The sequence below is a fragment of the Carcharodon carcharias genome, chromosome 26 (assembly GCF_017639515.1).
Source record: "Carcharodon carcharias isolate sCarCar2 chromosome 26, sCarCar2.pri, whole genome shotgun sequence".
NCBI lineage: Eukaryota > Metazoa > Chordata > Chondrichthyes > Lamniformes > Lamnidae > Carcharodon > Carcharodon carcharias.
The window spans coordinates 33,559,794-33,575,690 of NC_054492.1; the positions used below are offsets into that span (position 1 = coordinate 33,559,794).

Sequence of the window (15,897 nt, forward strand, 5' to 3'; positions counted from 1 at the left end):
GTTTAAGCCTCCTTTAAGCTCATCTTTTCAACCAAGCTTTTGGTCATAATCTCCAACTTCCCCGCCATATCCTTTTGGGGTTTCCCTCTGCATAGGCATTGGGATTATTTTCGTACTAAAGATGCCATGCAGATGGAAGACATTGGCTGGGATTTTCTGTGCCCACTGGCGGTTGGGCGTGTTCGGCGGTGTGAGTGGACAATATGGCGAGAAGGCCAAAAATTGGTTTCACAATGTTGGGAACCTCATTGTAATACATCTGCATATCATTATAAGGCCAGCTCACCGGACTCAATAGCCCCGGTTGGATTGTCCACCCACATTGGCAGGAAAACACACCGACGTGTTTCACAACAGCATATATAAGGTGTGCACTTGGCAGGCTGCACTTCACTTGGGACTTCAAGGTTTGTTTGCCTACCTTGTTTCAGTCAGTACTCGCAGTCATCAGTGCCAGCCTTCACAGGCGGCTCCACATCACCTATAAAGAGGGCTCAGCGGCAGGTCTCAACCTACTAGATCAGCCATACATGGGTGGCTTTTCAACGGCTGCAGGGCTAGGGCTTGCTTGGGGAGGGGGGAGAAGTGGCCTCACGCAAGGGAAGAGGCTGCAGGACAAGGGCTGTACTGGGGATGTGAGGTATCCCAGGATGTGTGTGGGGGCACATGTTGATTTGTGCAAGTGGTCTCAAGATGGTGAGGACTGAGGACGCAGTCTCCAGAGGAGATGAGGTGAGATGGAGAAATGAGGGTGTGTGAGAGAGAGTGAGTGGTGATGTCCCTTGAGCAGTGAGTGAGATGCCAGTGAATGTGTGATGAGCTTGAACGTGTGAGTTTCGAGTGATGAGACAATTGCTATACCTTGGCTGCATGGATGAGATCATTCATCCTCTATCTGCATTGGATGGCCAACCTCTTCTGTGCAGCATTGGCACTGATCACCACTGCCACCGCCTACCAATCTGGAGTGGTAATGTTGCTGCCCCTCCTGCAGCCAGAGCGGGGATACAGGACATCACAGCGGGCCTCCACGGCAGCCAAAAGGCGCTTGAGAGCTGCAGTCTTCTTGTCTGCTGGGGCCATGTCTTCTTTGCTGCAGTCCTGGGCTGGAAGCACTGGGCGAGGCTGGATTTTAAATGTGGTGTCTGGTGTGATGAAGTGGTGAGGTGACAGCGTGGCAGGCAAATTAGACCCCACCCGCCATCAAAATGGCTTGTACCCCAGGAATGCATAACTAATATGGCGGGTTTGGGACGATACCACATGAGAAGCTGCCATTGCGGCCGGTGAGTAAAACGTCATTTTTCCTGCCTGCAGATCTGGGATGATTCCGCCCATTGTTGTTTTGCTGTTGTCTTTTTACGACTGAGAGGAGGAGAAATTTATTTACTCTTTGGAATTCTCTACCCCAGAGAGTTGTGGATGCTCAGTCATTGAATATATTCAAGATAGAAGTCCATAGATTTTTGGGTACTAAGGGAATTAAGGGATCCGGGATAAAGGCTTCGCTGGCTTAGTCATGTGCACAGGATGAAAGATGGTCGCAACCCCAAGGATATGGGGAGGTAGCCCATGCCATGCAGAGCACCCAAAGCTTCAATTCTAGGATGCAGCCAAAAGAGTCATGAAAGCCCTCAACATCAATCATAACGAGTGGCAACACCAGCCCTGGGCAGAAATTTGCCACCACCACAACATGTGATTTCAGAAGCTTCGAAGCAGACGCCAGCCCTGCAAACAAAGCATCAGCAGAGATCACCCCACAACACTGGCAATGACAAGTTCATGCACGGCACTTGTGACAGACTTTGCCTTTCCAGAATCGGCTTGTTCAGCCATCAAAAGGAGTGCAGCAGATGATCTCATCTAACCCCACTAAAGTTCTGAGGCTATATTCCCATCATCTCTCGCTTTTGGAAGGATGACAAACAAGGAATAGTGCAGGAAGGTGGGGTTCAGGTGGAAGATCAGCCATGATCTCATTGAATGGTGGAGCAAGTTCAAAGGGCCAAATGGTCTTATCCAGCTCCTATTTCCTGTAATGATGTTAGGCTATTGTAGGTTGTATTACCGGTCTAGTGATTCAGAAAATCTGGGTTCAAATCCTGCCATGACAGTTATCGAATTTGAATTTCGTTTACAGAATCTGGAAACAGAAAGCTGGTCCCGATAAAAGTGACAAAAAAGCTGTTGGATTGTCATAAAAACCCAAGTGGTTCACTAATGTCTTCAGGGAAGGAAACCTCGTGTCCTTACTCAGTCTGATCTCTTTTTAATTCCAGTCCCACACAAACATGACTGATTTAACTGCCCCCTGAAGTGGCCTAGATAGCCACACAGTTTGACCAAAAACTTGGGCAATTAGGAATGCACAATAAATACTGGCCTTGCCAGTGTGTTGCCCACTTCCCAATAATTAATATTAAAAGATCTTCTACAGGTTTGTAACTTCTATCAATAAGAACTGGGTTGCATTAATGTACAGCCAATCACAATTAAACATTGCAAGGCAGCATTCTAACATGAGAATTTCTGCATATTAATACACAGGACAACTTAATCACAGTGGAAAAGCTTCACAGTATAATTTCACCAAACCCAGTACTCCCAAACTATCTTCAGAAGGGACAAAGGCAAGAAAATGAAAGAGGGAGAAAATGTATTTTACTTTCCATCTCAGTGATTACCTATAGTAATGCAGTTCCACGCCTAAGGCTAATGTCATGCATTGTCAGACCCACAACCCCAACCACTGCTTTATTCCAAGGCCACACTCAAAATTGTTGCACCATACAGTGATGGAGCTCTTGACATCAAGGCAGCATTTGATAGTGTGGCATCAAGAAGCCCAAGCAAAACCCAATCCTCCACTCTCAACATCCTGGGGGATGAACTGGACTAGCCATATAAACACCGTGGCTACAAGAGTATTGTCACTAGACTAGTGTTCCAGAGACCCAGGGTAATCCTCTGGGGGCCTGGTTTTGAATCCCATGACAGATGGTGAAATACGAATCCAACAAAAATCTGAAATTAAAAGTCTGATGATGACCATGAAACCATTGCTGATTGCCATCTGGTTCACTTTAGAGAAGAAAATCTGCAGTCTTTACTTGGTCTGCCCTATAGGTGCTTGACTCTTAAATGCCCTCTGAACAAGGGCAATTGGGGATGGGCAATAAATGCTGGCCTAGCCAGTGATGCCCACATCCAATGAATAATAAAAAAAATCCACAAATATTTACTCCCATTGAGACACATAGCAGCAGTAGGTACCATCTACAAGATACACTGCAGGAATTCACCAAGGCAGCACCTTCCAAAACCGTGATCACCACCATCTAGAAGAACACATGGGACCACCACCTGGAAGTTCCCCTCCAAGCCACACATGATCCTGACTTGGGACTATATTGTCGTCCCTTCACTATTCTGGGACAAAATCCTGGCACTCCCTCCCTAACAGCACTGTGGGTGTACTTACACCACATGGACTGCAGTGGTTACGAGCAATAAATGCTGGCCTAGCCAGTGATGCCCACATCCCATGAATGAATAAAAAAAAGACTTCTTCACACAGTAAACTTCAGATCATGCCTTTGTGACCTGATGCCAAACTTCTCCACTGGAAATAAACTACAGACCAATGTTAATAAAGTCCAATTGAGAATAAAGTTCTTCTGTATAGATAAGGGGAATTTTTTGTCCCATCCAACCCATGCTTCCACAAAGGCTTACAATACCTCAGTACAAAATGTCAATGCCTCCTCTATCAAATTCTGTGACCAAATCAGATATTAGTCACTCTTTGTATGAAGAAATACTTCCTGTAATCAATCTCAATTCTGACATTTTACTAGTTTGTACATATGTCCCATTTGTTCTGCACTCAACCTTGGAATAGTTCTTGGGATTAAGGTATTCTATTCCAATTAGTATTTAATATCCTTTCTAACGTCCTATCAGTTGCCTACTTTTAAAGCTGAAGAATCCAAGTTTTTCTGAGTCTTTTCCCATAACACAGTCTTAGGACTGACAGGATTGACCTTCTAACCCTTCTCTGCATTGTTTCAGCTCTGTTTTATTGGGGCATTTTTATGAGAAGTGGATAACCCTGCTTCCTAATTGCATTTGCTTGATGACTTTATCCGGAAAGTAGGAAGCTGAGAGGGAATGATATTGGATCTCAGAGGAGCTCAGCAGCATCCCAGGTGGGGTGTGAACAGAAGTCAAGATACGAATAGAGTCTGCAGTCTGCCTGGGGCCATGGGTAGAGGTGGCTGCTGCAAATGGCCCAGGTTAGTATTCAGAAATGCCACTTCTTGAAATGCAGCCTTAATCTGAGTCTCAGGGCTGGCTGGTAGATTACATAAACTATGCATTGCTTAATTTCCTAAATTCCCTAAAAAAGTTAATGTGCTTCATAATTACTGCAATACCTTCAGAGGCCATTAGACTTACAAAACTGTAGGGATCGTGCAGGAATCACATAAATTTTGATCCGATCATTCTTAAATCATTAGCTTTCAATCTCTCATTAAGTTACTCAAAGTTCAAATGTCTGAGCTATGACCTTTCCAGGGAATATTCTAATCATCGAGTACAAGGATTTCTTTTCTCGCACAGGCCTGTTAAAACAAGACTGCATTGGTCCCATGCCCAGGTTGTACTTTGTAATAAGCGGAAACCTCTTTTCCAGTCGTCTCCCTCCCTAAAGTGCTCCATTGATCCAGAGTAAGTAATATGTTGGATTAAAACACTGACAGCATCTTTCATAAATTTAAAAGACATCTAGCTCACAAGAGTCCAATTACAAAGGTTTAACTCATGAGTGAAGAAATTTCTGGAATGTGGGATCACCAGGTTCTATTGATCCTATTCAGCTGCTTATTGAGGTGAGTGACAGAACCATTTACATGCAGCTGTGTACATTACAGCCTCTATAGAATACAGAGGGGTAGATGTGCACTAGTCTGAAATTAGATTGCTGACATTCAGTTGTGTTTCTCACTGATTGTCAAATTCAAATTGTTTCTGTTGAGAGAGAAAGTGAGTGAGAAAGGGAGGGAGGTGGAGAAACCTGCTGTCTCTCCACAGCATACATCAAATCCTGAGTTTACAGGTTAAATAATTACCCAGACCTTAAACCTCTTAGACTGGCCAATTTGAAGTATTAGGAGACCCTCACCCGAGAAGTTCCCAGGTAAGGTTTGCACGGCAATTGTCCAGGAAGTGCAAATTCTGGTGGCTGATTGCCTTGCACAGGGAACCATCTCACAATGTGAATTAAAACGCAGACTTTGGATGGTTCCAACTGTGTTACATCAGTAATTACCCAGAGAAAAAAGAATTAAAACCACTTCTAGTTTCTGGGTAAGTATCGTATAGACCCACAGGCTGCAGTGATCTAACCCCCAATTCATCCTCTTCCTCACCAATTCTGTCTCTGAGGCCTGACCAGCACAATTAAGATTAAAACGCTCAACCAGCAAAGCTGGTAACACTGGGAAAATACAAAGTGAGGTTTATATGATGCCAAAGAGTGAGACAGATTGTGAACTCATTTAAATGCACGATCAGTGATATTTTTAAGAGTGATCACATTTTTAACACAGAGTGATTTTCAATAGTTGAAGAGCTGTTTGCAGGTATCCAACCTTCCAATCCAGCCCCACCAATGAGCACCATCAGAGGTGTTGTCTTTTGGACGAGACGTTAAATAGAGGACATCTGCCTGGATGGATGTAAGAGATCCCATGGCCCTATTTTGAAGAAGAATAGGGGAGTTATCCCCGATAAAAACAAAAAATTGCAGATGCTGGAAATCCAAAACAAAAAGTTTTCGGCGAAGGGTCATGAGGACTCGAAACGTCAACTCTTTTCTTCTCCGCCGATGCTGCCAGACCTGCTGAGTTTTTCCAGGTAATTCTGTTTTTGTTTTGAGTTATCCCCGATGCCTTTCCTAATATTTATCCTTCAATCGACATCATAAAAACAGATTATCTGGTCATTATCACGTTGCTATATATGGGAGTTTGTTGTGTGCATATTGGTTACTATGTTTCCTGCATTACAACTGTGACTACACTTCAAAAGTACTTAAAAACAAAAAAACTGCGGATGCTGGAAATCCAAAACAAAAACAGAATTACCTGGAAAAACTCAGCAGGTCTGGCAGCATCGGCGGAGAAGAAAAGAGTTGACGTTTCAAGTCCACAATCCCCATCCACCACTACTCTCCTCCGACTGGCTGAACTTGTTCTCACGCTGAACAATTTCTCCTTCAACTCCTCTCATTTCCTCCAAATAAAAGGTGTGGCTATGGGTACCCGCATGGGCCCCAGCTATGCCTGTCTCTTTATGGGGTATGTGGAACATACCTTGTTGCAGTCCTAATCCGGCCCCCTCCCACAACTCTTTCTTCGGTACATCGATGATTACTTCGGTGCCGCTTCATGCTCTCATCAGGACTTGGAAAAATTTATTAATTTTGCTTCCAATCTCCACCCCTCCATCATTTTCACGTGGTCCATCTCTGACACTTCCCTTCCCTTCCTTGACCTCTCTGTCTCAATCTCTGGTGATAGACTGTCCACCAATATCCATTACAAACCCACCGACTCCCACAGCTATCTCGACTACAGCTCCTCACACCCCGCTTCCTGTAAGGACTCCATCCCATTTTCTCAGTTCCTTCGCCTCCGTCGCATCTGTTCCGATGACGCTACATTCAAAAACAGTTCCTCTGACATGTCCTCCTTCTTCCTTAACCGAGGTTTTCCACCCACGGTCGTTGACAGGGCCCTCAACCGTGTCCGGCCCATCTCCCGCGCATCCGCCCTCACGCCTTCTCCTCCCTCCCAGAAACATGATAGGGTCCCCCTTGTCCTCACTTATCACCCCACCAGCCTCCGCATTCAAAGGATCATCCTCCGCCATTTCCGCCAACTCCAGCATGATGCCACCACCAAACACATCTTCCCTTCACCCCCCTTATCGGCATTCCGTAGGGATCGCTCCCTCCGGGACACCCTGGTCCAGTCCTCCATCACCCCCTACTCCTCAACCCCCTCCTATGGCACCACCCCATGCCCACGCAAAAGATGCAACACCTGCCCCTTCACTTCCTCTCTCCTCACCGTCCAAGGACCCAAACACTCCTTTCAAGTGAAGCAGCATTTCACTTGCATTTCCCCCAACTTAGTCTACTGCATTCGTTGCTCCCAATGTGGTCTCCTCTACATTGGAGAGACCAAACGTAAACTGGGTGACCGCTTTGCAGAACACCTGCGGTCTGTCCGCAAGAATGACCCAAACCTCCCTGTCGCTTGCCATTTCAACACTCCACCCTGCTCTCTTGCCCACATGTCTGTCCTTGGCTTGCTGCATTGTTCCAGTGAAGCCCAACGCAAACTGGAGGAACAACACCTCATCTTCCGACTAGGGACTTTACAGCCTTCCGGACTGAATATTGAATTCAACAACTTTAGGTCGTAAGCTCCCTCCCCCATCCCCACCCCCTTTCTGTTTCCCCCTTCCCTTTTTTTTCCAATAAGTTATAAAGATTTTCCTTTTCCCACCTATTTCCATTATATATAAAAAAAAACCCACTAGAGCTATACCTTGAGTGCCCTACCATCCATTCTTAATTAGCACATTCGTTTAGATAATATCACCAACTTTAATTTTAACACCTATGTGTTCTATTGTACTATTGTCGTTGACATCTTTTGATGATCTGCTTCTATCACTGCTTGTTTGTCCCTACAACCAGCCCCCCCCCCCCCCCGCCACCCCCACCACCTCTTTGTCTCTCTATCTCTCCGCCCCCCACACACACACCTTAAACCAGCTTATATTTCAACTCTTTCTTGGACTCGAACGCAAGTTCTGTCGAAGGGTCATGAGGACTCGAAACGTCAACTCTTTTCTTCTCCGCCGATGCTGCCAGACCTGCTGAGTTTTTCCAGGTAATTCTGTTTTTGCTTCAAAAGTACTTAATTGGTTGTAAATCACTTTGAAGTATGCAGTGTTCATGAAAAGCACTATGTAAATGCAAGTCTTTTTTTCTTTTTTAATCTCCACAATCAACTCATTTGTGCTAAATTGGGCCAGTTGGGCCTTAGGGATGGGGGTGGGGGAAAGAGTGTGGGGAGGTCGTCATACAGGCCTTGGGGGAGGGAGTTCCTTTGGGGGTGGGGAGTTGGGAGTTCCCTGGGGGATTGGTGTGGGTCTATACGATACTTACCCAGAAGCTAGAAGTGGTTTTAATTCTTTTTTTTTCTGGGTAATTACTGATGTAACACAGTTGGAAGCATCCGAAGTTTGCAATTTAAATCACATTGTGGGATGGTTCCCTGTTCAAGGCAATCAGCCACCAGAATTTGCACTTCCTGGGCAATTGCCATGCAAACCTTACCTGGGAACTTCTCAGGTGGGGGTGGCGGGGCGGGGGGGGGTAGTTCTCCAACACATCTTTTGGGTATCCCCCAGTTACACTGCCCTGGAGCTCAGAATTTACAGCCCATTGTATTCCAACTGCCGTGGAATATTTACACCCCTTCATAAAGTCACTGTGGTTAAGCTTGTCCCAGTTAGAGACCAAAGACAGCACCCAAAGAACTGGCATATAAGTAGTTAGTTCATTTCCAGTTGCCAAGTTTCAAATGATAATTTTGGGGGAAAAAAATGGCTCCATTTAATACTATACAAGAAACTACTTATTGCCCCTCTCTCTCCCTATGCCTGTCCAGGCAGCTGGAGAAAGAACAACGCAGTCATACACTTAAAAAGTAGTGAGAGACCAAGGAAACAGTCAGAGGCCTCGATTATAGACAGCTGCTCAAAAGTCAGTCAAGGGAGCTCATACTTATGGTTGTGAATCTTCCACTGATGTTGACAAGGTCAATGGGAAAATGTTACCAACTTTTGCAGATTGGCCAAGAATTCAGACTGCCTGCAGAAAAATAAATGACGAGGACTATTTATGCTGTGCCACCAGATGCCAGAGAAGGAGGCTATCTCTCACTGACCACAATGTATCATGTAAATTGGGTATTTCAGCTACATCATTTTGTAAATACCTCCTTCTTCTGTTACCCACTACTTGAAAGGAAGAAATATATATCCTGGAGGCATCAATTGCAGTTAATCTCTGATTGGTTATAGAGATTATGTTCCTCTCTGGGGCAGGGAGAGTCAGTACTGTAAAAAATGTGTGTATTCAAAAGCAGAACCAATTCTTCCACAGCTAAAGAACAAAGGCCAATTCATCATCAAAGAGCCTCTCTTGGAAGAACTATCAGATCTGAGCAACAAGGGATACAGCTCACCTCACAATGAACATGGGAGCCCCCATTTAGTTATTTTGTTAACAGTTCCATGGGTGGATTTTTACAGGCCCATCGCAGTGGGGGCGGGGTCATAAAATGTAGTGAACCATTCAAAAGTCCATTGACTTTGGCAGGACAGGAAAACCCCGCCAGAGGGAGGGACCATAAAATTCCGCCCCTTGTGATGGAAAGAAATTGGAGCCTTTACCATTGCTATTCATAGCTCCAGGCTACAATATGCATGTAAAAATGTATGTTGCTACATACATGACTCTTGGAAGGGGCCAGTGGGCTGGACGGCCGGTGTGCATCAGATTGGCGCCAACAGCACGGGGTTTGACCCCTGTTCTGGCTGTTATGGGACCAGCCTCCTTGGCCTACCCATGATGGAGATCATGGCACTGTGGGTTAGACCAGCCTTCAGGCAGAGAACTGAAGAAGATCACTTTGCTGTTTGTGGGCAACTGTGCACAAGTTAACTGCCATGACTTCTACATTACAACAGTGACTGCACTGCAAAAGTACTTCAATGACTGTAAAGCATTTTTTGGATGTCTTCAGGTCATGAAAGGTGCTATATAAACACACATCTTTCATTTTTCTTTCTTGCTCACACAATGCCTTGTGGGGGGGTGAGTGCAGGAAGCGAGAGGGTGGGCAAGGACTAAAACTCCCCCAGACCTTCACACAATGAATTTATTTATCTTAGTTGCTTCCCAGTATTACGTACAATTTATAGCACAAAGGCAGACCATTTAATGCAACCAATCTATGCCAGTTTTTATACACCACATGAGCCTCCTCCCACACTACTTCATCTTATCCTGTCAGCATAACCTTCTGTTCCTTTCTTTCTCTTATGCTTATCTAGCTTCCCCTTAAATACATCTATGCTACCTATCTCGACTATCCCTTGTGGTAGCAAATTCTATCTTCTTTAGACAATAAGCAATGAGTTACAGGTTCTAGTAAATTAAGTTCTACTTATGTTGCAGGTAAGAGCATAAGGACATAAGAAGATGGAGCAAGGGTAAGCCAGGGTAGACCATATTGCCCCTTGAGCCTCTTCCACTATTCAATACAATCATGGCTGATCTTGTCTCACCTCCACTTTCTCACCTACTCCCCATATCTCTCAATTTCCTGAGACACCTAAAATCTGTCCATCTCAGCCTTAAATATAGACAACAATGAAGCATCCACAACCTTCAGGGGTAGGAAATTCCTAAGATTCACCACACTTTGAGTAAAGAAATGACTCCTCATCTCAGTTCTTTGCTTTGCTCAGTGAGAGAGTTTTGCCTCAGTGCTACACAGCTGACTCTCTTGGTGGGGGGGACGGTCATTAAACTTTGGGAAATAGTGTAAAATGGATCAGGCTCCCCTTGTAGACCTCTCCCAGTTTCCATCTCCATACACTTCAATAGAAAAAGAAAAGGATTGACTTTGATGTACACTTGGTAATCTTGCAGAATGAAAAGCTTATCCGCAAATCAAGTGAAATGTTATTTGATTTAAAATGAATGGGGATGTTTTGAGTAAAAATGTCAGAAAAACTGCTGAGTGGGGGCAACAATGAAATGGGAGGAAGCAGAATGCAGAGTCCAATGCTGAATCTTCACAGACAGCACCTTGCTAAGATTTTAATCTTCTCTCCATTGACCAGGTGTTCCAGTGTCTTGCCAGGCTGTTGGAAATCCTTTTTAAAGCCGCTGCATATTGAGAGCATGTTAATCTTCTTAAATCCAGAATTCTGTGTTTAGTAAACACCTATCCACTCTTAAGCAGAAACACACCCTCAGGCAGTTTACTGAAAGGCATGGGAATAGGATCAGAATCAAATAGCCCAACGGCAAGCAACAGATCTGAAAAAGAATAATGAAAACAACAGAGAATGCTGGAGGTCCATCAGCACTTGAAACAACCAAAGGCAGACATACATCTTGGGTGGTGACCTTTCATCAGAAATACATCCAGTTCTGATCCCCACCCCAAATGGTAAACTGTCTTTATTCAGATGCTGATGGATCTGATGTGTAAATCCAGCATTTTGTGTTTTGCTTTCAGAGTTCTACTATTTACAGCTTTACTATTTTCTTATGAAATATTTGAAGCATTTCTTCTGGTCATCGACCACAGAAGGGCAAGTTTACAAATCCTTTTTGAACAACCTCTTGCCTTTCACCAGCTGGGACCAGTCCAACTATTAAATGATAGAGGCAGAAGTGGGAGTCCACCTGAATTTTTGACCTGGACCAGGATGTCCGGCATTTTTTTGTCTCTATTTTTACTTAGTTCTGTTGAAGAGTCATACGGACTCTGTTAGCTGTGTTCCACTCCGCAGATGCTGCCAGACCTGCTGAGTTTTTCCAGGTATTTTTATTTTTGTCAGGAATATACGATTGGTTGCACTCTTTCTGGCCATACCAAGAGTAAATATACCACACCTAATATTACCAAACTGACCATACCAAGAATGGCTGGGTCAGAACTAACTGTATTGGGTCTAACTGTACTGGGTTTGACCATATTGAATCCACTAGATCCAACTTTGCTAGGTCTGACAGTATGGAGTCTGTATTCATTGGTAAGTGGGCTGAATGTACCAGAACTGATGTTTCTTTCACGCAAAACTCTTGGGTTTCTTAATTCCAAAATAACTGAAATAAAGTGCAATTCTTATTAAAATCGTCTCATACCACTCACCATGAATGAATTGTTTCCCCATCCATTCACACTCTCAATTGTCTTTAAGAAGTCAAAAAGCACTTATGAAAAAGAACAGTCAGACCAGCTACAGTCAGACTCATTGCAGTCAGACCATATACAGTCAGTCAGTCACTGGTACATTGTTGGGAAAAAAAGCATTTTATTCATTAAAACTTGTACAATTACGTTCCAGAACCTTTCAAATTGGAAATTACCAAAAGTACAATACAAACAAATTCTTCCCATGTTTCATGTGGCACTCTGAAGTGCTTCAATACAATTTCAATTACATACAATATTCACAATATACATACCATGTCAAAGATACTGCCTGAGGGATTTTACTCAGTTTCCAGCCCTTCGGTGTAACTATGGCAGCTGGTCCTTAGATAGTGTGCCAGTCTGCAACACTCGACTATGAACAACTCTTTGCACTGGAAGACCAATAGGTTTCAGGTAGCCCAAAGAAGATCTTTCACCAAGTTGATGGTGCTCTAGCAGCAACTGATGTTTATCTTGGCGTGTGTCCCTGAAAACAGCCCATAGAGCATGGACTCTGTGTCACAGAGCTGCTCGGGATGAACCTCACCAAAAACACTGCATCTCTTTCCAGAGCTTCTTTGCACAGACACAATCCAGAAAGAAATGGACGACGGTTTCTTCCCCACCTCAGCCACCTCGAGGGCACCAGCTACATTCAGTCACTGGTACATTCAGACCCAGTATAGTCAGCCCCTGGTGCAGTCAGGGTGGCTATAGGTAGACTCAGTATAGTCAGTCACTGATACAGTTAGATCCAGAGCAGTCAGAGTCACTCTTGTCATTCCTGATATGATCAGACTCGATACACAGTAAGAATAGAATCATGGTCCTCCCTGAAATGGATTTACTTACTTGCCCGTTTTACACCAGGCCTCTTTTTCTTTGGTGGAAACAGGTTGCTGATTTGTTATCAGCCCATTTTGAACTAATTCTGCTGACCAATTCCACCTTTCATGTGTATTCATCAAGCTCTCCAGGGCATATCTTCTGGACTGACATGGGGACAGAGAGGAAAGTGGAGTTAAGGCCAGTTCAGATTGGCCGTGATCTCAAATGGCAGGGCAACTTTGATGGAGCCAAATGGCCTACTCCTGCTCCTATTTCTTATGATCTTATGATCTTCAGCACAGTTTTGACATGAAGTAGCCCTCCTGCAAAACTGCGTCCATCAAGCACCCTTAGGTCTGGAACAGCACAGGTCAGGTACAGACTAAAGTTCCATCTAGGCCTGTGACGGCAGAGGTAAGAAACATTTTGAAGCTCCCTCTACATTTGCCTACAATCTGACCCCACCCCAAATTCCAGAATGGCCCCTGCTGTGTAAGGGCAACATTTTCTCATTTCTTACACCAGCCACCCTCTAGCCTCAGTGAGATTGCCAATTTAGCAGCGATTGAAAAAGTTTTGTGTTGTGCTCCCAAACCCATTAGCGCCTGGGTTGAAATGGCCCCAAACTCATTTTAAACCAGACATTTACAACTGAAGACAGAGAAGTCTTTCATCCCAAAAATCTGGGCCGGATTTCAAGCTAGATCCCTGAGGTCAAACAACAAGTTATTTTTCCTAATTCACCGCACGACCTAGTTCCCTGTGTACATTACAATGTTGCAGGGGTCACTTCCTAATGTGAAGAAGTCAAAGGAAATCTCTTTTTCCCTCAGGATGAGTCATGCGTTATCAGCTGTTTATCAACGAGAGATGATTGGCTAAATTAATCCAAATTCTTCCGAATGAGTTGGCAAAGAGCCCTTTCTGCAATGGCCAAATCGAAGTGCCCTATGTATGCTCTTTAGTGGGGAAAAATGTGCATTAAGTATGAATTCGTTTTCACCAACACTAAGATTTATGTAGCGAAAGCTGAAATCCTGGAGGCTACAGAGCAACTCTCACACAAGGCAATACCGGACAATGTCTCCGGTGCGGTTTAGTTACAAGCACTCTCGTCTTTGAATCATGAAGGTTGAGTATTCAAGTCCCACTTCAGAGATTTGGATGAGTTTTAACATGGGCTTTGGGACTCCAATGTCAGACTAAAAGGAGAACCCAAATCCGTACTTGCTGGCAGTAGGACTGACTTGGCAAATTGACTACAGGCAACCTCCTAATTGGGAACCTTCCCTAGCAGTGGGACAGTGAAAGGGAGCTATCCCAATGCAGCTCCCCACTACCTTACCAACCTCACCAAACCCACACCCCCCCACCAAAACCACTGCCTCTAGTCCTGTCACCCTGGGCCATTAAAATTCAGCCCTTGAGCACAAATCTAGGCTAGCTCTCAAGTTAAGTACTGAGGGAGTGCTGCAATATTGAGGGAGCAGCCTTTCAAATGAGATGTTAAACTGAAGCTCTGACTGCCCTCTCTCGTGGGTGTAAGAAGTCCCAAAGAATTATTTGTTGCCCATCCCCAATTACCCTTTTGAATTGAATTGCTTGGCCATTTCAAAGGGCAGTTAGGTGTGAACCACTTTACAGTGGATTTGGAGCCACATATAGGTCAGACCAGGTAAGGATGGCAGTATTCTTTCCCTGAAGGATATTAATGAACCAGATGGGTTTTTACGACCATAGTTTCACATTCAGAATTATTAAGACTGGCTCTCAATTCCAGATTTTGTTAACTGAATTTTGAATTCCAGCAACCGCCACGGTGGGATTTGAACCCATGTCCCAGAGCATTAGCTAGGACCTCTGAATTACTAGTGCAGTGACATTACCACTCCACTGCCATCTCCCAAAACAGCTGCCATTTTTTTTTTTGCAACAATGACTCCACTTCAAAATGTACTTCATTGGCTGTCAAGTCTCTGGGGCATCCTGAGGTTGTGAATGGTGCTATGCAAATGCTCATCTACTTTTTGATAGATTACCACCATGGGATAGAAAATGTCTTCCCATTGACGAGAGTGACAGGAGTTGAGTGAATGAATTTCTAAAGCAAGGTTTCACATTGTCCCCTCCATCCCCATTGAAATTCAGGTCATGTTGGGCTTGTGTTTGACAGCTCCATTTACAAACGCAGTGATGACATTCTGCAAAATTGGTCCCAATACTGTCCGAGTGACTGAACCACTCGATATCAGTTCCTAGACACTTTACAACTATACATCAATTCCATCAACAACTTGCAATTGTATAGCACCTTTGAATACCCTAAACATTCATTCTCTCCACCACCCACACGCCAGAGCATATACTATTTACAGGATGCGCTGTAGCAACTCGCCAACACTTCTTTGACAGCACCTCCTAAACCCTGGACAGGGACGATGGGCCATCCACGCTGTATTATTTTATAACTCTATAATTTTAACAGTGATGGTGGAGAGATTAAACTAGGTATTGTCCGCATACATGTGGAAGTTGACACATTTCCAGCATTGGTCTGACCATGAGATATTTGTAATATAATTGAAAATCTCAAAAATAACAGTTTGAGAACAATCTCCCCTTTAAGTCCATTTGAAATGGGTCAGCTGTCTGGCTCTTCTGAAACTATTCTGGGATGAGATCCAAACTCCAAGTGATAACGGTTTCTCACTTTGGTGGATTTCTTGCTGGTTAACCATCGAAATCATGGGAGCTATCAGGATACACATTAATCACTCTGACCTAGTCCCAGGAGCGATATTAACAGGTTTTAGTATGAAGAACAGCCTTTCCTATTTGCAGAGATAATGCACAGTCTGTAGTCCATTTAATTCTCGGAATCAAACTTTTTAAAGTGTCGGACGCACAGTTTATTTCCTTTAAAACCAAATGAGTGCCCCACCCAAACTATAGTAAGATTACTATGAATAATCAATAATAATAGGGG

General features: G+C 44.1%; 1 protein-coding gene across 4 annotated transcripts in view; it reads right to left on the reverse strand.

The window, feature by feature from the left end:
- mfge8b (milk fat globule EGF and factor V/VIII domain containing b) overlaps positions 1-15,897 on the reverse strand; it is an 83,164-nt gene that overhangs the window by 15,958 nt on the left and 51,309 nt on the right. The gene's annotated exons all lie outside the window — the stretch shown is intronic.